The sequence below is a fragment of the Mercurialis annua genome, linkage group LG3, assembly GCF_937616625.2.
Source record: "Mercurialis annua linkage group LG3, ddMerAnnu1.2, whole genome shotgun sequence".
Taxonomy (NCBI): Eukaryota; Viridiplantae; Streptophyta; class Magnoliopsida; order Malpighiales; family Euphorbiaceae; genus Mercurialis; species Mercurialis annua.
In genome coordinates this window covers 9,180,469-9,203,279 of record NC_065572.1, presented here as the reverse complement: position 1 = coordinate 9,203,279, position 22,811 = coordinate 9,180,469, and the positions used below count along the sequence as shown (strand labels likewise).

The 22,811-nt window shown below is 34.8% G+C and overlaps 1 long non-coding RNA gene across 1 annotated transcript; it reads left to right on the top strand.

Moving 5' to 3' along the window:
• Window positions 1-19,661: 19,661 nt before the first annotated feature.
• On the top strand, window positions 19,662-22,424 carry LOC126673865 (uncharacterized). Its single transcript, XR_007639379.2, has 3 exons — window positions 19,662-20,184; window positions 21,697-21,772; window positions 22,264-22,424. It is a non-coding gene; the product is annotated as an uncharacterized LOC126673865 (long non-coding RNA).
• The last annotated feature ends 387 nt before the right edge of the window (window positions 22,425-22,811 follow it).

Below are 22,811 nucleotides of genomic sequence, written 5' to 3'. Positions count from 1 at the left end.
CGTTTATGAATTAAACGTACAGGTAATTTGGATAAGTAATGGACGTACCGACGAGCTACCAGGCCGACGAGCTGGAATAGCTACAAGATCGGACAATGCATAGAACCTGCGTGATAGATTGGTAGCATTGCGGTAGATTGGATAGCAGTCACTGTGAGTACATTTTAATTACTCGTTAATATTCATAAAGTCGCATATTTTTATATACGGACGACTATATGAATACTTATATGTTTAATAGTATGTTTGAAAAAGTACATGTATGTATGTTTTGAAAATGATTACTTTCCGTACTGCGTTATTTTAAGAATAACATAAATAGATAAAAAGAACATATATGTTTAAAATACTGGGAAAGGGGTTAAGCAATATACAAGTATCGAACCAAATATGCACGAGAAAAGTATGGTACATTCCTATATGTACTATTATTCATATGTTATAAAGAAACATAGTACGTCCCCATACGTACTTTTAATTATAACGAATACCATACGTGCGTGTGTTATAGATGTATGATTGTAGATTGTAATGTGCATGTCATGGTCCATAAAGGATCAATACAACAGAACGGAAAATATAGAATTAAATAATAAATGTAAAACGAGAATTTGTACGATGGTACAACCAAATATAAGAACTGAGATACAAGGTTGATCTCGGTAGAGGTATCCCGAGACCTGTATCTATCCATTCTCGATAATAGTCCTCGGGACTCATATAAAGATAAAATCAAGTATAATATATATCGAGAATCAATATGAGACAAGAACAATAATTAAGATATGATATAAGACACATCGGTTGGCGTGGCTATCGATGTCAGATGATTAAAGACACATCGGTTGGCTTGGCTATCGATGTCAGATATGCAAAACACATCGGTTGGCTTTGCTATCGATGTCAGATATGTAAAACACATCGGTTGGCGTGGCTATCGATGTCAGATGATTAAAAACACATCGGTTGGCTTTGCTATCGATGTCAGAAAGATAAAGTCAGAGAAACTTAATGAGAAGAATAAAGACAATCAAAATTATAACAGTAAACAAAACATGTTAAGTATGTACGTAATAAAAACGTACATGAGATATAAGAATGAGGCAAGAATATCAAGTACGTCTATAACATAAACGTTTAATTTATGACACGTACATGGCCTCTGATAGTATGAATGTATATACGAAGTATGTTTGGAAGTAGATCATATGGAGTATAATCCAAAAAGAATATTTTCTACATAAAGAGATTTTCAAACGTTTTCACCCCTTTATGCAATATTACGTGTAATTATGTGTATTCACTCAGTTTTATACTGACCCCGTTGTTATTCCAATTTTTACAGGCTGAGTTAGGTATGATGTGGAGAACGAAGCTTCCGAAGTTTTAATTCTCGGAAGTAGTACGAGTCATGAGACTAGGTTCTCATTCTAGCAAGTCCGCAGTAGTTTAGAATAGTCAGACTCTATTTGTGAAGCGCTTTAACTCTGATATGTATTTCAAAGAGGGGTCGTGTATATTTTGATATTATTATGATATACGAGATATAATTTGATTTGCGAAAAATTAGTATGTATTTTCAGGCTTGCTACGGGTTTTGGAGCTATCACTCCCATTCCCTAGCGCCGGTCGCGGCTCAATAATTTGAGTCGTGACATTATGGTTTTACCTACTTTTTATATGATGTCGAATCTGAATTGTATGTGAGGACGATTCTAGTGTGTGTTGTGATTGAGTTATACCCTAAACTTACAATTTAAATTAATGGAAGTGACTGCTAGGCCTTTAGTTTGATCTTGTCATGATTGATTGTTGTTTTTGAGTGATTTTATATTGCTGGAAATTAATACTTAGGGATGGTTTAGGTTAATGAATTCAACTTGCTATTGTTTGGCTTATTTGATAGATTTAAGGTTGATTTTTGGACTCATAATGCATGTATTCAACTTCATTTGATTCAATTATTGTTCAAGACTTAGGTGGATTCCCATAAGTGATTCTATGATTTTTTGGATGTTTGTAATCGTTGGTTTCGTCGTATGATAATTATGCGGAAAAATGACGAAGTTGTGCCATGTAAAAGGTTGACGTGAATTCCCTATTTTCAGATCTGAAGTAATTGATTTAAATGCATTTTAAGATCATTTTAAAACTCAATTATATTATCTTGACACATTGGTGTCTACTTCGGGTGATATGGACACTAGTTTCGCGTTTATTATGTAAGTGGACCTCTATTGTTAAGTTAGGTTGGCTTCCGTGTTTTTAAATGAATTTTGTTTAATTTAAAGGTTTCGGTTTTGAAATTGAATACTACTTTGGTATTTTTGGATCGGGTTAGACTTGAACCACCCACATGTGAGGTTAGCTTGTTTTGAGTTTACTCGACTAATATGCTACTTTGGGACTTTCATTTGATTTAACTAAGTCATTCAAGCATTTCAAATCATATTTTAAAAAGGGAACTCAACTAGGATTAGCTTGTTATTTGATTTCAGTATGTTGTATGTTATGATGAGGCATTTACTGTGGTTTGCACTTTGGATTGTATTTGAGATGATAGTCCTATGTGGTGTTTAGTTCTCTTAGAAATAGGGGTCGTATGGTTTTTGTAATAACCCGAAAATTTAAGGAATAAAATATAGCCACGTGTCTAATATTTTATTAGACGGGAGTAGGTAAATTAAATTTAAAGATAAATTTAATTTACAAATGTCACTAAATTTTTAATATGGCTATAGGATTGCAAATTTAAATTTCTAGAATTTAAATTTGATTAGTTATATAGTTAACGGAGAGAATATGGATTTATGAATTGGGTGCAGAATAATTCATAAGTCCCTAGCGAATATTTTTGGTGCCAATATTCGCAAAATATTTTAAAAAGGTTATCGTGAAAATTTGATAAAATTTGGAAGCAGAAATTTTATCAAGCGCAGTCAATGCGGCGTTAATAAATCAAAAATAATTTATTAAGGATAAAATATGTCACGACCCAAATTATTGAGTCGAGACCGGCGCTAGGGAATGGGAGTGGTAGCTCCAAAACCCGTAGCAAGCCTAAAACCGTAATTAATTTTTCGCGAATTAAAACATATTACTATATATAAAACGTTTTCAGACATCTTCTTTAAATAATATAATTCAAATATCGAAATATTGTATTCCTTTCCTGAAAACGTTTGCAGCACAATTCCTTAGAAACCAGGGTCTTACCGAGCGATATCTCATATCCAGCACCGCCCTGTTTCTGATCACAAACATAACCAATTCCTCTCAAGGCAATTGGTACTCAATTCAAACGGATAAAACATCACCTTTATAAATGACTTATTTATAAAATTATGTCAGAGTTTACTTTTCAAATACCGTTTGAAATCGAATCATAAACTTTATACTGACACCTATTGACTACTGCAGCTCTATAAAACTTATACTTTGTGTAAGCCAAAAGGGCTGTTGACACAAAGGAGATGGTCTGTCTGATCCGACTTTCACTACCTGCAAACATCAAAGTGAGGGGTCAGTATTTGGGAAATACTGAGTGAGTTTGCATTTACTAACAGTATTACATTAAAGACACAGCATCGCATTTTAAGAAAACGATATTATAAAATATATAACATGTATTTGATCCGTGTGAAACTAATATCCTAGCATGCGACTCATCTCTCGAATAATCATATATCATTCAATCCAATCGTAAATATCAATTGCGAGTCCAACTCGCTGGTGGCCCAGCCACTAGATACGGGGACTTCCAGGCTACACCGTAGCCGAGTTCACTCTGCGTATCTAAATCATAACCCAATCGTAAATTTCATATTCATCAACAGCTCACAGCTGTGTCAAATCATTTCTCAATGCAAACATACTAGACTGACTCGATACTGGTGATCACACAGCCTATTGACACCCAATAGGTAGCTAGTTTCATCGGATCGCATACTAGTTCTTATATACAGAAATTAAATAAACGTATGACATTCAATCAAATCATATAACATGCGATGCGTAAAAACAGTGTACGTATTTATATAAAATAACTTTATATATAATACTCGAAAGTAAAATGCCACTCACAGTGACCGCTATCCCAAAATTGCACTATAATGATTCCATAACGTAAGCTCCATGCATCGTTCTCGTAGCTATTCCAGCTCGTTGGCCTGGTAGCTCGTCGGTGCGTCATTCACCTATTCACGTTACCGAATTCTTGATTTATAAACGTAAACTTAATACTTAAATCCTAAGTTATCGACTTAGGTTAACATTATCGTATTCCAAATACGATTCTTAGCTTTGGTCGTGTCCTGACACTTAGTCGAGATACTTGTTATATCTCTTTTTAATTAATCGGGGTTCTTAATCGTTTTTAGGACCTAATATTGAAAATATCAAAATCCCCTTTCTTTATGGCCAAAAGTCCATTTTAGCCCCTCGGGCAAAAAGTTCATTTTAGTCCCTCGTGGACTCATTACATGCCCGCACAGGGTGGTGTGCGTCCGCACACCATGGGTGTGCGTTCGCACACCTTGGGTGTGTGTTCGCACACCATCACCGGTGTGCGTCCGCACACCGCTGGTGTGCGTTCGCACACCATCACAGGTGTGCGTTCGCACACCACGGGTGTGCGATCGCACACCACGTGCGACCTGGGCGCAGCTCCTGGAAACGTCGTTTCCGGGCTTCCCGTCATGCTATCTTCCGCCATACACGTATAAAACCTCATTTCCTTCAAAACCCGTAACTTCGTTTTTCCAAAAACGCTAAAAACGATCCAAAATCATTAAATTCCTAATTATAACCAAAACGGCTATATATTCGAATTTTCTACCAAATTCTCAGATTATTACCTTAAAACGATGTTTGATATCGATAGAGAATTCGATTCTGAAGAGATTGCCGCTTGAATTACTTGAATCGGACGTCGAACGGCGAGACGGCGGCGAAACGACGTAATCGGCGATATACTCTCGTTCTCTCTGGAAGTCTCTCTTCCCTTCTCTGATTCAATTCCTTTCTTATATATATCTTGGCTAAAGTGCCACTTTAATCCTTGTTCTTTTTGTTTGTTATTATTTATCTTTTAAACTTTCCTTTCTTACGATTTAGTCCATAACTAAATCGATAAATTCTTAAATTATTACTTTTACGTATTATTTATATCCGATAAATAATACAAAACTTAATATTAACATTTTCCCGTCAAATCTTCAAATTTCCATTTTCGATACAAAGTGGCTAAATTACCACTTTGGTCCCTGTACTTTATTTTGAAATTTTCTTGACATTTTTCCTTTTAATTCCAATTCTAACTTTAGACTTGAACTATATTATTAAATTCCTCGCATATAATCCTTTTCAAAACCGACCTACTAAAACTTATTCATCGGAAAACTTTCCGATTTTGCCACTCTGGCAAATCTAGCCTGGACACGTGGTCCAATTAGATAATTTAATATTTTGGGGTATTACATTCTTCCCCCCTTATAAAAATTCGTCCTCGAATTTTCATATAACTCTTTGACTTGACTTAAATCCTTAACCTTTTGAACTTCATTCATCACTCCATTTCTGTACTCCTTGTAGATTAATGTTAATCGTCATTGACGACCTTCATGTTACTACCTTCTTCTATCGTGATGTCAGGTGTATTTTGCTGCCTCTTGATCCCTCATCTTTAATCTTTTCGCTTTGATCTTATATGCATGACTCTTTCATCTGTTCTTTGTTTAACCTGCAATACTATAGGCTCTTGTCCTTGTAATTGAACTTTCAGTTTATGACTGAAGTCCAATGATAGTTTATCTTAATGATGTCTTTTCATTAAAGATGATAACACTCGTCGCCCAATTTCTTCATTCGTTATCGATTGATGCAGACAACCCATTCGCTCGCATCTCTTATTTGTCGCTGACTGATGTAGACAACTCATTAATTTGCATTTACGACTCTTCGTTCTTAATTCTTTACGTTTGTCCAATATATCCCCTCCTATCATCGTTCCTTGTTGAGTGATGTAAACACTCAAGTGACTTGTACTTCACTCCTTACGTAATCTCTTTCGTACTGCTGTTGTCACCATCTGATTGCTATTCGTTGTGGTATTTGGAATCTAATCCCATTATCCACCATCCTCACTTATCTTGTTATACTTATGCAACTTCATCCTTTACTATTGTCATTTATCAATTGTCGTATATGAGATATTTCTCATAGTGCATCCGTATAATGTCTTTGCTTTCCCTGCAAGGACTTACTTGATCTTCTTCTTTTATGTTCTTGTACCTTACGTACTACTTCTTTTGTCGTATTCTCGTTAACTTATTTCCTTTTCCCTAAATGCAATGCACTAAACATTGAAATTTCTTACCTCTTTTTACTTCTCATCATTCTGTTTCATCTTTCATTCATTACATTCTTGGATAACTGTCTTTATTATCCCGTCCTCTATTCTACTTTACGATTATTGCTAACATCTTTTAAAGATTGTTAGTCTTACGTGATGTTTCTTTATACCACAGACACTTGTACATTACTGCTTGATATCCCATAAGAAAGAGATGTTTAGTCTTTATGTAAACCTTCTTGGTTCAGGCGTAGCTGTTATGCATACGATCTTTGTACTAGGGAAACAATAATTGTCGTCATATTGGAGCTCCACTCTTGATCTATTCAGTGCATCTCGTTTACTTACTTCTAATGAAAATCATTAATTCTTTCAACTCTCGTCATAATTCATCCTTTGGAATTCCGATATTAACTTTAGTATTAACTTTTAAGTTATACTCGTCCTTAATTTCTCGTTTACCTTTTTGTTTCATCTTATCTATGTTCTTTCATGGTCTTATTAACGTTGATCATCTTACGACCTTCAAGGATGCTCTTAGCATTTATCGTTATAATCCAATTCTTTCTTATTTCTTTCTTCCTTCCAATTCTCAATCTTAGGTGCTCTTAGCTTTCAAATCATTTCCATTGACTATCACGTAGCGTTAAGCTTACTTCTCATTATTATCTGTGATCTTGCTAATCCTACTTTTGTCCAAATCATAACTGTATTTCTTCATAATTCTTCTTTGACTTCTTGTTCCTAATCAGTCAATAGGATTAATAGTTGTAATGCTATAACCCTACGGTACCTTTCTTATGTTCCATATTCATGTTCTTATCGCACGCCTCGTTTGTCTTCTATTGCATTCTTGTTATCCTTCTTCATTATACTTTGTATCTCTTATATTTCTTGTTTTAACATTTTTAACTTCGACTATTAATACAGGGTTGCAATCTTTTCGTTTAAATTACTCGACGTGCTACGCTCTCGCATATCTACTTATTGTACTCTTCTGACAATTTAACTGTCAGTGGATCCAATCCTATGTTCCTGTCCTCTTTATCCTTCTTTGTTTCTATGTGTCCGCGATTACATAGAATTCCATTTCTCTAATCTCTTTGTCAACTCTCCATGTGACTTTTCTCTTTTCTTTTCCTTGATCACTCTTATCGAGTCCCTTGCGACATACGCAGGTTATCCGTACTTTCTTAATACTTATTACCTTAACTGGTCTCTTATTATCCATAACCTGTTTTTGAATCCTTATATCTTATTATACATATCTCATTCCTTCTTCCACATGGGTATTCTCTTGTAGATATCTTACTTCTACCTCTTGTCTCATATTTCGATCTATCTGGTGTTACTTTCTTTAGTATAGCTCAGTTCTGACATTAAATCTCCTCTTTACATCCTTTCACGCATTTCAATGCTTGAAGTTTCAATTACATACAAAACATGTTCGATGCTATATATTGCATCCTAACTATTCATGGATTACTATTAATTCTCCAAATCGATCGCACTATGCATTTCACCTTTTTATCATTCGAGCTTGAAGCTTGAGACCCTACACTCCACATACGTTCATTACGTTTATATCTTCCTTGGTTTACTAATCCGCTTCATAATTGCAATCTTGTGATGGAAATTCCAACTCCTAACTCACTTATTGCCACTCTTATCGTTTACCTCTTGATTTTTCTTATCATACTTCTCAAATCATTAAATTCTATACGAGCTTGTTGTTAGCTATATTTAATTGATCCAATTCCACACTTTATGCTATTCAATTCCATACTTTATACCATTCACACATCCATCATCGATACTCTTATGAAATCTACTTCACGTTCTCGATTTGCCGATCGTAATGGTTAATACTTAGGTAACCATCTTAGGGATATCGGGTTCCAGTAAGAACTTGATCCAACGGTTCAATAAAGAGTTGTCACGATCTTATTGAACCCGACGACTTTCTAATATTACGCAATATTCACCTTATCCTTTCATAAGGGTAATCTTTTATCTTCAAGGTATAAACTGTGAGTCTATTTCTATGCTCGACTATCCTCTTTCTTACTTCTATGGTGTAATATCCCGTGTTTTCAAACTTGTTTTGATGGTTTGGTTGTTCGTTTAAATTTGGTTTGTGATGGATTTTGGTTGTGTTTTCGCTTCGACATGTTCTCGTTGTGATTTCAACTTATTTTCGGATTGATATATGTTTAGATTAGCATATGTGGTGCCTTGTTTGTGTTATATTGAGTGACTTATGTGTACCCCTTGAGCCTCTAAGTATTTGATGTTAAATTGATTTATTTCCGGGTTGTTATCGAAACAATGTTTGCATGTTTTTCAAATCTGCCATGCTGTAGTAAAACGTACATATCTCCCAATTGAACCGTCGGATCGGGCTGCCCTTTGGATATGTTGTACATAAGAGGATTATCTTTCATTCGACCGTTCGGATCGTCGTTTCGACCCGTTTTCGGGTCAACCGGACCTGTGAACCGGACCTGCTCGGTAGATCAAGCTGTAGGTCCGGTCCACTTCGTTTTTGGTTAGAACAGTGGGTCAACCGGCCCTATAACCGGACCTGCTGGGTAGAACCGGCCGTAGGTCCGGTCAGCTTCGTTTTTGCATATTTAAACTCCGTTTCTGCGACCTAATCAGCCCCCTTTCGATTTTAGAAACCCTAAGCTCATTCTAAACTCTTTCTAAACGTTTCTCACTCGATCTTTGGGGCCTCAATCAATTGGTAAGTGATTAATCCATCTCTTTTCATTCCAAAACTTTGAATCATCATTTGATTCGATTAGTGGTTCATCTTGTCTTTTGATTTCGTTCTTGTAGCGTTGGATCTACCTTGTTTCTGAGATTTCTTACTCTTTGGATTGACAAGGTATCTAATCCTTTTATTCAATTTGATTGTTGTGTTGTGGTGTTGTTCATATTTTGTGATGTTTTTTGTTGTGACTATGGTTTGGATGAATAGTGGTTGTTCTTACATGTTCTAGGGTTGATTTATTGTGTTGATATTATTGTTATCATCCATTGCATGTTTATTGAATCAAATCAAGAATCGGTTACCTTAGATTCACAATTTCATATTGCTTTATGTATAAACTGTTTTGAATTGATTAGGGCTGCCCATAACTAAATTATCATGTTATAAATAATTGGATTTTATTATTGTTGATTCATATTAGGAGAATTATGTATAACGCCGATTGATGCATCAATTTGTCATTCATTGTAGTAATTGACTCGTATGTTCTTAGTTGGTTAATTTGAATCAGAATTGAGTTATCCAATTGTTAGTTCATGTGTGGTTTACAATTATGGATTTATTTGGATATTATAAATTGTTTGGTTGCCTAGATTTGTCCAAGCATGATTATAGGGCTGATTTGCATGTATTTGCGATTCATAATTGTTGGGCTATCTATTATTATTTCGAATCCAAGTTTGGTGATTGTTAAATGAGTTGGTATGTTGATGAATGCCTGTAAACTGTTTTGGCTTAATTTAAATGGTTAGGGCTGTTTTGTATAATGTTTTTAGGATAATGCTACACTTGGATTGTGGTGGTTAGTTTTGGTTATTGACATTGCTTGGGCATGAGGAATACGGTTATTGTTAATTTGTTTGCTAAGGCATGTTTTGACTTGTGTTGTCTATTAAAGCGTGTTGGTTCATTATGGATTTTATCAAACACTTTGTTACGTGTTGATTAATTGGTTAGTTAAGCGATATTGAGTTCCTTGCTTTTCAAACTCGGGTTTTGGATTATTAATTGATTCTGGATTTTTAAACATTGGTTTACAACTTGGTTATGTTGGATCGGGTTAGACTTGGGTCGCCCGACATGTGAGTTAAGCTTGGAAGTCTTGGTTGACTCGGCTAAGTACAATTTTGGCTTTTGAAATGTTTTACCAAATAGTTTGAAAAGGTTTCCGAATTATGTTTTCAAATGGAACTCAATAGGGCTTAACCTGTTTTGCGGTTTGGCATATGGTTGGTGTTTGTGTAATCAATCTGTTTTAATTTGTGCTTTGGCTTTGTTGTGCTGTGCTATTCCTATGTGGTGTTTAGTACTCTTTAGAGTTAGGATCCGTTTTTAATTTATTATTTACACATTGTTAGACTTGTCGACTGTTCGTGCTCCGGAGACGAACCATGATTAGTTGCTTGCCAGGTTATCACGTGGATTAGCAAGCAGTGAGTTTGTACTTACTATTTACCGCTTTATTAAGTAAATTGTTATTTTAATATATAAATATATATTGTATGTATATTTCAAACTGTTTTTCCATTATGGCTTTTAGTTGGAACATGCTACCTAATGGGCATCATTAGGACTGTGTGCGCACCGGTATTGATCTAGACAAGGTATGTGATATGTGGTGGTAACTCGGTGTGAGCATAGCTCTCGGGACCAGTAGAGTAACTCGGTGTAGCTCAGCTCTCGGGACTCTGGTTATTGATAAAGAGTGGTCGGTGGTAACTCGGTGTAGCTCAGCTCTCGGGACCAGGCCTACTGGATTATGGAAATTATTTAGTATTGTGGATTAGGGTTCCAACTATTATACGTAATGTTGTTATTGAATGTTTTAAACGGTTTTAAAGGTTTTCCACTTGATAAATGTAAATAGTGGTATGAACTCATCTCAGTATATCTGACCCCGTTGTTTTTCCAAATTTTTCCAGGGTTATGATATGAGCGAGTCAGCTGCTCTCCGATTCTTTATTTCCTCGGAGGTTTTACTTTATCTAATAAAGTTTAATACACTGATTTTATTCTTAGACCGCAGTAGTAATTAGAAGTCGTATTTGTCTAATACTCATTATCAGAATTACTCTGCTGATTTAATTGTTTTGGCTTTAATATAATAACTTGAGTTATTAAATATTTATGTTATGTTGGAGACTCGGAATTAATCGAGCATTTATTATATGAATGCTGTATTTTATGAACTGCTAGAAATAGGCTGAAGTCTCGGTTGCCCCCTAGCATTGGTTTCTTGCAGGTTTATCTTATTGTTATTTATCCACAAGGCTAGCTACGGGTTTTGGTACAACCATACCCATACCCTAGCGCCGGTCGCGATTCATGAAAATGGGTCGTGACAAACTTGGTATCAGAGCTTTGGTTTCAAACCAAGGCCTTATGCATGTTATGTGTTGTGTGTTTTGGCATGATAAGTTGATGTCGTGTCATAGGAACTACTGCGGAATTAGGATTCGTGTCATGTCTTTTAAAACGTCATCTTTTGTTTTTGAACTTTCTGCCTACATCCTATAGGTGATGTCTGTCAGTCTTTATTTGGTGTTGATGCTATGATTGACAATTTATTCCACTTGGATGTTAATTGCTGTGTTATATCAAGTTGAGGTTGTTTCACTTGGGTGATTACTATTGCTTTCGATTTCTCGGAAAATCTTAGTTTGGTAAATTTTTTCTAAAACTCATACTTGGGTATGATGTTGTTTGATAAACCTTGGCGTTTATGCCTGATGCGATTTAAAAAAATATGGTACGGATACGGTTATTTTGCATGATGCGTTGCACTGCTTTTGCCTTATTAATAAAGTACATCTTGTCTTTGGCCTCGATTGTTGATTTTAAATGTGATCGTATGTTGGGCGTTAGCCTTGTTTTTTTATTCTATTAAAGAGATAAAACGTGTTTGATGGTCATGCATTGTTTGACCACATGTTGATTTAAAGATTTTCATTGACAATATTGTTTTATCCAATTTGTGTTTCAACACAAAATCATAAGAGAAGTTTGATTTTAAATTCTTAAAAAGTTTGATTTTTGGTTGAGCTACCATTAAAAAGAAATTCCTGTATTTTGAAATATTATGTTTGGTTTGGTGTTAACAAGGGATGATTTCAAAATGATATTTTATGAGATGAACCATTGTTTTAAGAATTTAACGTTGAAGTTATTTTATCATGTTGTAGTATGTCAACATTTTTAATTTTTTTGGATTTACGGAATAGATGTTTGAAATCAAAGATTTCTCATTTGAGTTTTAAATTACCGTTTAGCGGTTGGTTTAAGTTGAGCTCCCAAATTTGAAAGGATGGAAATTTTATTAATATATTTTTCCGGATTTGCAAATATTTTAAATACGTCTTATAAACGATTAGTTTGGGTTCGACTTGGGTCACCCTAATTTAGGAGTTGAGCTTGGCAGTTGTAATGACTCGGCCATCTCGATGATTTTATTGTTTGAGATACTTGGGTATCCATTTTAAAGCAACTGATTAATAAGAAGAGACTTTTACAAATTGTGATTCTGTTCTAACCTTGGGGCTCAGCAAAATTTGGAAGTTTTCGTATTTGATTTTAATTTCAAAACGAATTTTGGAACGTACTATTAAAGGATGATATAATTACATGGTAATGAGATTTCAAAAAAAAAATGTGTTGTGGCATGTCCTGATTTGTCTTTTAAGTATGTTTAGGGTTAATTGTGTTCAATGGCATGCTTGGGTGAATTACGGTTCATAGAATTCGTAATATGTTGAAAATTAGTTGTATAACTCGCTTGTCTATTGGACTAAGTTGATCGTGTTTGTTGTCTCTACGTGTGGAGTAGCACGTGAGATGATTTACTCACGTGGTCAAGGTTGGTTTACCTTGATGTATGATTCTAAGATCGAAATCTTTGGGTTTCGATATCGAGGAAGACGAGGGAAATACTCCCTTGGATTGGCTGATGATTTCGGGTTATCCTAGAACGGATATTAGAAACTCTGAACCGAGAAGATAGACCATTGTATTAATACACTGGTGTTTCCATCAAGTCTGAAGATGCGATGCAGGAGCTGGCGGTAAATTTTTATAGGAACGTATTTTATGTGCTATTTTCTTTGGATATGCTCAGTCATGATTGAGATTAGTTAGATACTTTTTCTAGTAGAGGTGTAATGAAGTTATGAGGAGGAGTTGTTGTATAGCATCGAATTTTGGTAGGTTGCAAGTACGGAGTTTAAGAAATATTTTGAGGTTATCAAGTGCACATCTCACAGAGTGTAACGTCTAGCAAATGTTTTATTGTGAAATGAATTTCACAGGTTGATTTTTTTAAAATATTTGAAATATTTTTAACACGTAATTGTGCCCAGACATATCATGAACGTGCATTTTAAAGGTTACGAACAGGATTGCATTAAGCATTGAGTATGTTCACTTAATAAAAGATAAATTAATAATTGATACATGCATCACGTGCATAGAAATGATTAGGGTTGGATGCAACTCTTTGGGGATGAGAGATGTCATCACCCTGGCGCACAGTTATGTAAAATGGATTTTGTCAATAAAGTGTTTTGAGGAAAGTATTTTGAATCAAACTCGCGAGTCCCTTTGGGGTAAATGTATCTTATAAAGTTATGGAATTTCAAATGATTTTGAACTGTTGCCGAGAGAAAGCTAGACAAATACTCTGTGATGATGGTGTTAAATTATGGACGATTACATTGTTAGGGATCGGTCGGTGTTTTCAGAATCTTGTGCTTCATAGAAAGTAAGAATGATTTTGAGGTTGCGCTCGAGATATAGTTATGCTAAGTGCGGTTTATGGTTAGATTCATATTAGGAAGCGTTCATGATAATTTCCGAATTGTAATTTAAGGATTTGTAGATTAAGGATATTGGTTATGCTCATGTGTATGTATACACTGTATTTTTAAAAGAGACCTTATCTTTTCAAAATTGAAATAATCTAAGTATTTTAGTGTATTGATATAAAGGTGTTTCACAAACATGAGATTTGCATTGCTAAATTTACCCTTATGAGGAAAGGAAGATATTTTTATCAAATTTGATTCAAAAGGAATAATAAATTTTTCGCTTGAGCAATTTCTTCAAATTGTGTTTTTGTTTGAGAAAATTTAAAAGCGACTTAAATTTTGAATGTTTGAAACATCAATGTGCATTTTGAATATGGGGAATCTTGCCACAGTTTGACTTTTACGAGAAAAGTATAAACTATTTAAAAAGTGTTTTAAAAAGTTTGAATTAAAGAGAACATAAATTTTGTCAGTTGAACTGATTTACAGATTTGCAAATGTATTAGAAAATAAGAAGAAATTTCGGATTTAAAATGTGAATATTTTGAAATTTTTCAAGGGTTTGCAAAACCGATGGTTTTTCAACGGTGAAGGTATTTCGATTTTGAATGAAAAAGGAGGTGTAAGACGTAGACTCTTTTAAACAGGGTGGAAAATTTTGTATATAAAATATTTTATACCCACAGGGGTTGGTTTTGAGCATAGCTGACAATCCGGTCGTAGTAAAATGGTCGTATTGATCTTTCGTTGTATACGAGATTATAGTCAATTGATTGAATAATTTTGAGAATTTGAGTTCGATTTGGTTATGTGAGATAATTGATTCAGAATCGGGAATCGCGGTTAATAGGTTTCGACAACCATGATCGGTTGATCGATTTTGTTAATTAATGGTATTATTGTAATGTTTGTATATTGTTTTGAGCATGGTTGAACACTTGTTGTAAGAGACAAATTTTTTTTATGTTGTCTGATGCAGTCAATGTTCAGTGTAGTCGTGGCGTTATGTTTTTGAGTGATTGGGAGAATCATTTTGATGGATATTGTTTATCAGTAATATAGAAAATTTTGTTATCATAAAAGAGGTCCGCTTTTCTTTGAATTGCGATATGGGTTCTTATGTTTTATGATTCACAAGTTAATTGCATTATCGAGTTGGTACTAAATCGTTTGGATTAAAGGATTATTATAATGTTGATTTTGGAACTGAAACATTATCAGAAGTTTATTGGGTTTTGTTATCGATAATTTTGATGTAGAGATGCTATAAGTGGAAGTAAGTAAGTGTTTTAGAACGATAGATTTTATCAGCTATGTTTACAGTGTTATTGTTTTGTCTGAGGCAAAAGATTTTGGAATTATAGAATTAGAGTTGAGCTTAGCGCTTAATCTTGTATTTGACATTGAGGATTTTATAATAGATGAGTTCCGAGGTGGTTCTGGAAGCCACTTTGGTATAAAGTAATTGTGACTCAGTTGAATAATTGTTTATTATTCACATTGTGTTGATCGAGTGATTGTTGAAGCACTTAGTTGATAGAATAGAAATTTGTGCATATGTGTGTTGTGACCATTTGAGTTGTTGATTTATATGAGTGGTGGTTTTGAGTTATCATTCGAGGAGCAAACTGTTAAGTTTGTGGTTACACAAGTGCGTCGGTTGATGAATAACAGAATTCCTATGATTACAGTTTCAGTTGGTTACTTGAGGAATGTTCTTAAGAGACAAAGTTTGTTATGCAAATTTGTTTGCTTTCCTTAATTCCTTTGGGTAAAATATTTATGTGTTTTCACGTTTGTTACGTGTATTTTTGTTCAGACGACAAATAGTTTTATGATATGTTTTACATGGATTGTTTTGTTTTAAATTCGAGGACGAATTTTTATTAAGTTGGGGAGAATGTAATATCCCGTGTTTTCAAACTTGTTTTGATGGTTTGGTTGTTCGTTTAAATTTGGTTTGTGATGGATTTTGGTTGTGTTTTCGCTTCGACATGTTCTCGTTGTGATTTCAACTTATTTTCGGATTGATATATGTTTAGATTAGCATATGTGGTGCCTTGTTTGTGTTATATTGAGTGACTTATGTGTACCCCTTGAGCCTCTAAGTATTTGATGTTAAATTGATTTATTTCCGGGTTGTTATCGAAACAATGTTTGCATGTTTTTCAAATCTGCCATGCTGTAGTAAAACGTACATATCTCCCAATTGAACCGTCGGATCGGGCTGCCCTTTGGATATGTTGTACATAAGAGGATTATCTTTCATTCGACCGTTCGGATCGTCGTTTCGACCCGTTTTCGGGTCAACCGGACCTGTGAACCGGACCTGCTCGGTAGATCAAGCTGTAGGTCCGGTCCACTTCGTTTTTGGTTAGAACAGTGGGTCAACCGGCCCTATAACCGGACCTGCTGGGTAGAACCGGCCGTAGGTCCGGTCAGCTTCGTTTTTGCATATTTAAACTCCGTTTCTGCGACCTAATCAGCCCCCTTTCGATTTTAGAAACCCTAAGCTCATTCTAAACTCTTTCTAAACGTTTCTCACTCGATCTTTGGGGCCTCAATCAATTGGTAAGTGATTAATCCATCTCTTTTCATTCCAAAACTTTGAATCATCATTTGATTCGATTAGTGGTTCATCTTGTCTTTTGATTTCGTTCTTGTAGCGTTGGATCTACCTTGTTTCTGAGATTTCTTACTCTTTGGATTGACAAGGTATCTAATCCTTTTATTCAATTTGATTGTTGTGTTGTGGTGTTGTTCATATTTTGTGATGTTTTTTGTTGTGACTATGGTTTGGATGAATAGTGGTTGTTCTTACATGTTCTAGGGTTGATTTATTGTGTTGATATTATTGTTATCATCCATTGCATGTTTATTGAATCAAATCAAGAATCGGTTACCTTAGATTCACAATTTCATATTGCTTTATGTATAAACTGTTTTGAATTGATTAGGGCTGCCCATAACTAAATTATCATGTTATAAATAATTGGATTTTATTATTGTTGATTCATATTAGGAGAATTATGTATAACGCCGATTGATGCATCAATTTGTCATTCATTGTAGTAATTGACTCGTATGTTCTTAGTTGGTTAATTTGAATCAGAATTGAGTTATCCAATTGTTAGTTCATGTGTGGTTTACAATTATGGATTTATTTGGATATTATAAATTGTTTGGTTGCCTAGATTTGTCCAAGCATGATTATAGGGCTGATTTGCATGTATTTGCGATTCATAATTGTTGGGCTATCTATTATTATTTCGAATCCAAGTTTGGTGATTGTTAAATGAGTTGGTATGTTGATGAATGCCTGTAAACTGTTTTGGCTTAATTTAAATGGTTAGGGCTGTTTTGTATAATGTTTTTAGGATAATGCTACACTTGGATTGTGGTGGTTAGTTTTGGTTATTGACATTGCTTGGGCATGAGGAATACGGTTATTGTTAATTTGTTTGCTAAGGCATGTTTTGACTTGTGTTGTCTATTAAAGCGTGTTGGTTCATTATGGATTTTATCAAACACTTTGTTACGTGTTGATTAATTGGTTAGTTAAGCGATATTGAGTTCCTTGCTTTTCAAACTCGGGTTTTGGATTATTAATTGATTCTGGATTTTTAAACATTGGTTTACAACTTGGTTATGTTGGATCGGGTTAGACTTGGGTCGCCCGACATGTGAGTTAAGCTTGGAAGTCTTGGTTGACTCGGCTAAGTACAATTTTGGCTTTTGAAATGTTTTACCAAATAGTTTGAAAAGGTTTCCGAATTATGTTTTCAAATGGAACTCAATAGGGCTTAACCTGTTTTGCGGTTTGGCATATGGTTGGTGTTTGTGTAATCAATCTGTTTTAATTTGTGCTTTGGCTTTGTTGTGCTGTGCTATTCCTATGTGGTGTTTAGTACTCTTTAGAGTTAGGATCCGTTTTTAATTTATTATTTACACATTGTTAGACTTGTCGACTGTTCGTGCTCCGGAGACGAACCATGATTAGTTGCTTGCCAGGTTATCACGTGGATTAGCAAGCAGTGAGTTTGTACTTACTATTTACCGCTTTATTAAGTAAATTGTTATTTTAATATATAAATATATATTGTATGTATATTTCAAACTGTTTTTCCATTATGGCTTTTAGTTGGAACATGCTACCTAATGGGCATCATTAGGACTGTGTGCGCACCGGTATTGATCTAGACAAGGTATGTGATATGTGGTGGTAACTCGGTGTGAGCATAGCTCTCGGGACCAGTAGAGTAACTCGGTGTAGCTCAGCTCTCGGGACTCTGGTTATTGATAAAGAGTGGTCGGTGGTAACTCGGTGTAGCTCAGCTCTCGGGACCAGGCCTACTGGATTATGGAAATTATTTAGTATTGTGGATTAGGGTTCCAACTATTATACGTAATGTTGTTATTGAATGTTTTAAACGGTTTTAAAGGTTTTCCACTTGATAAATGTAAATAGTGGTATGAACTCATCTCAGTATATCTGACCCCGTTGTTTTTCCAAATTTTTCCAGGGTTATGATATGAGCGAGTCAGCTGCTCTCCGATTCTTTATTTCCTCGGAGGTTTTACTTTATCTAATAAAGTTTAATACACTGATTTTATTCTTAGACCGCAGTAGTAATTAGAAGTCGTATTTGTCTAATACTCATTATCAGAATTACTCTGCTGATTTAATTGTTTTGGCTTTAATATAATAACTTGAGTTATTAAATATTTATGTTATGTTGGAGACTCGGAATTAATCGAGCATTTATTATATGAATGCTGTATTTTATGAACTGCTAGAAATAGGCTGAAGTCTCGGTTGCCCCCTAGCATTGGTTTCTTGCAGGTTTATCTTATTGTTATTTATCCACAAGGCTAGCTACGGGTTTTGGTACAACCATACCCATACCCTAGCGCCGGTCGCGATTCATGAAAATGGGTCGTGACATATGGTATGGTAGCATGATGCTCTAATCACTTCGTTTAAAGATAGGAATATCCCAGTTCATCGTTCGATTAGTTACATTTTGCTACTCACATACCTCTTACCATTCGCTTCTCGTATATAAACTTCATTCTTCTTATATACCTCCTTCCTTACCTCGTAGTTTAATATCTTTGACGTCCTGTCAAAGAGATACTTACTTCCTAACTTATCACTAATCTGGTACGCGTCACTTTCCAATACATCTAGGATTTTTAGTTATACTCTAACGCGTTAACTCAAAACTAAGTTTATATCCTAAAGGCATAACCTTTATGTTTTCCCAATTACACGTATTCATTCGCTTCATGGCCTTGATCGCAGCTTGTTCGCGAGCACTTCACTTCCGTTACAGAGTTTTGGTCTAGGTATACTTACGTAAAAACAAAACTCCTTGAAAACTCTTTCAAACAAAACATCTCATTTTGAAATATAAATCGAAATTTCATTTAAATCTTAGCAAAATTGTGCACTAGGGTGATGACGTCTCTCATCCCCAAAGAGTTGCCACATCTCACCTTTTCGTCTGCACATAATGTAATACCCCGTGTTTTCAAACTTGATTTCTCAGTTCGGTTATCCGTTAGAAATTAGTTATTTTCTTGAATTCTTTGTTCTTTTGTATTTCAGCATGTTCTTGTTATGTTTCCGACTTGATTCTGGATTGTTATACGCTAGAAGTAACACTTATGATACCTTGATAGTGTCTTTTTGAGTGTCTCATATGTATCCCATGAGTCCTTATGTGTTCGATGTTCATTCAATTTATTTTTGGGTATTAATCAAAACAGCATTCACATATTTTCCAAAACTGCCATGTGTTAGTAAAACGTTGATATCTCACAATTGAACGGTCGGATCGGGCTCATCTTTGGATATGCTGTTCATAAGAGGAATTACTAAAATCTGGTCGGTTAGATTGTTATTTGGAGGTCCCTAACTCGAAATATACCTATTAAACCGTGGGCTTTAATCGAAGCCCATGTAAAGCCCACAATAGTCTATAAATAGACCCTCTAACTAATGTGATCAGCCTCTTTTCGAACCCTAAAACCTAAAAACGATCTATTACACTTATAGACCTATATTTCTTCATTCCAAAACGTTCGGGTTCATTTCATTACGCTAAGTGTGTGATTTTATGTTCCTCTCGCAAGATTTAAGTGCGTTCTTCGTCGCGTTCATCGGTGGTGTGTTGGTGGCTTCACTTAGTTTTGGTCCAGACCTTTATTCTTGATCTATTTTCATCATACATCAGTTCATACATCAATCTTAGGTATCTTATCCATTTCCTTTTGATTTATGATTCACTTGTTACGTTTGATGCGTAGAAACATGTGATTTAGGGTTGTAAATTATTGGATTCAATTGATTGTTAGTTGGTGTTGTATAATCTGAGTATATTAATTTTTATAAAATTATTCATGAATATAATCTGATCCTAAATGAATTAAGAACAATTTGGTGTGATTAATCAACGATTTGCCGAAATCTAGACTTGTACAAATTTGATTCGATTAACGATTTGTTCAAGTATTGATTCTGAGTTATTTGAGTTGTTGGGTGTTTTTATATCAATAGCTACTGATCTAAAGATTTTTGATTGAAAATAATAATTAAAATGGAATTGGGTTGTAAAATCTCCACGGTTTGCGAAAATGGCAATTTTAAGGAAGTTGAACGCTACGAATACAAAACGGGTATGAAATGCTTTACCTACTGATCTAATATGTTTTAAGTGGTGTTTTAAAGGTTTTAGATTAGTAGCAACCTGATTTGATTCAGAGAATTCTTATTTGCTTCAGTTGGCTTGTTTAGGCAATTTTTGACAATATTGTCAATATTATTGTTTAAGTGTTTTTGGCTTGTTTTAAAACTGATCTTAAGTTATTTTATATGTACTTATGGGATATACTACTGATCTAAATAAATTTTCGAGTTAGTATCTTATTTGTTTTGGTACGTGTTGGCGTATTTTGTAAACTAGCTAGTTTTACGCTAAAAAGCTATGTTTTCGGATTCTTTGATTTGTGGTGACTTAGGATCTGATTTGAATTTATATTATATGTTAAAGAAAGTTCATAATCTGATCTAAGGTGTTTTGGTTTGACTTTCACGATTGGTCTTGTCTTGAGCTAGGTGGTATGAATGCTTAATTGGCTTAATTTATGAAAGGTTTGCTTGATTGATACCAAATGTTTTGATATGACATGTCTTATATCAAATATGATTACTAAGCATGCTAGGGCTGCTGTATATTGACTTTTGACTTATTTGGTTGTGTTTATCCTTTGGGGACTTTTATCGAACACTTTATAATCATGATGCTGTACTTGGATTTTAATGTTTGATTTGAGTTCCCTTGTTTTATAAATTGAGACTTTGGTATATTTAAATGATTCCGGACTTTAAACGAATTGTTTTACTTTGGTTGGATGTTTGGTTTGGGTTAGACTTGGGTCGCCCAATTTGCGAGTATAGGCTTGGCAGTTGTGATAACTCGGCTAGCTCACCACTTTGGTTTAAACTTAGTTTTATGATTTTAACTAAGTTATTGAAAAGATCTCCGGATTATGTTTTCAAAGTGGGAACTCAATTTGACTTAAATATCGTATGACTTCGGTTATGTTCAGTATGTATGACTACTCTACTTTTGTTTATGCTTTGGATATGGATTAAGTAAGTGTGTTTGCTTTGTCTTGGCTCGTTGATGTTTGTGCTAGTCATATGTGTTGTCTAGTACTCTTTAGAGTTAGGACATGTTTTAATTCTGATTTATATTGTCTAGACTCGTCGAATGTTCGTGCTTCGGAGACGAATCAGGATTAGTTTGCTTGCCAGGTTATCACGTGGATTAGCAAGCAGTGAGTTTTTACTTACTATTTACCGCTTTATTAAGTAAATTGTTATTTTAATATTAAATATATATACCGTACGTATATTGCGAACTATTTTTATATTATGGCTCTTAGTTGGAACATGCTACCTAATGGGCATCATTAGGACTGCGTGCGCACCGGTAATGATCTGGGTAAGGTATATATGGAAATGTGGTAACTCGGTGTGAGTATAGCTCTCGGGACCAAATAGAGTAACTCGGTGTAGCACAGCTCTCGGGACTCTGGATATGGTAAAAGTGTGGTCAGTGGTAACTCGGTGTAGCTCAGCTCTCGGGACCAGGCCTATTGGATTATGTTTATTATTTAGAATTGTGGATTAGGGTTCCAACTATTAATCGTAATATCGTATTTAAATGTTTTAAACGGTTTTAAAGGTTTTCCACTTAATAAATGTAGATAGTGGTATAAACTCATCTCAGTATATCTGACCCCGTTGTTTTCCCAATTTTCCCCAGGGTTATGATCTGAGAGAGTCTGGTGATCTCCGCATTTACTTTTCCTCGGAGGTTCCTTTTATTTTAATAAACTGTAAAACTGTTTTATTCTTAGACCGCAGTAGTTGACTAGACGTCTTTATTATTATAACAGTTGTTTGTCGGATTGGTCTGACTAGTTATATTGCTCTGGCATGTTATATAATTATTTCGGATTATTTATGTTATGCCTATTTTTAGACTCAGAAGTGGATAAGCATGTTATATTAATTATTGAATATTATAACTGCTAGATTTAGGCTGAAGTCTCGGTTGCCCCCGAGCATTGGTTTTCTGCAGGTTTAATTAAATTGTATGTTATAAGAAAGGCTAGCTACGGGTGTTGGTACTACATTACCCATGCCCTAGCGCCGGTCACGATTCATGAAAATGGGTCGTGACAAACTTGGTATCAGAGCGTTGGTTTCAAACCAAGGCCTTGTGCATGTTATTTGTTATGTGTTTTTGGCATGATAAGTTGATGTGGTGTCTTAGGAACTACTGCGGAATTAGGATTCGTGTCTTGTCTT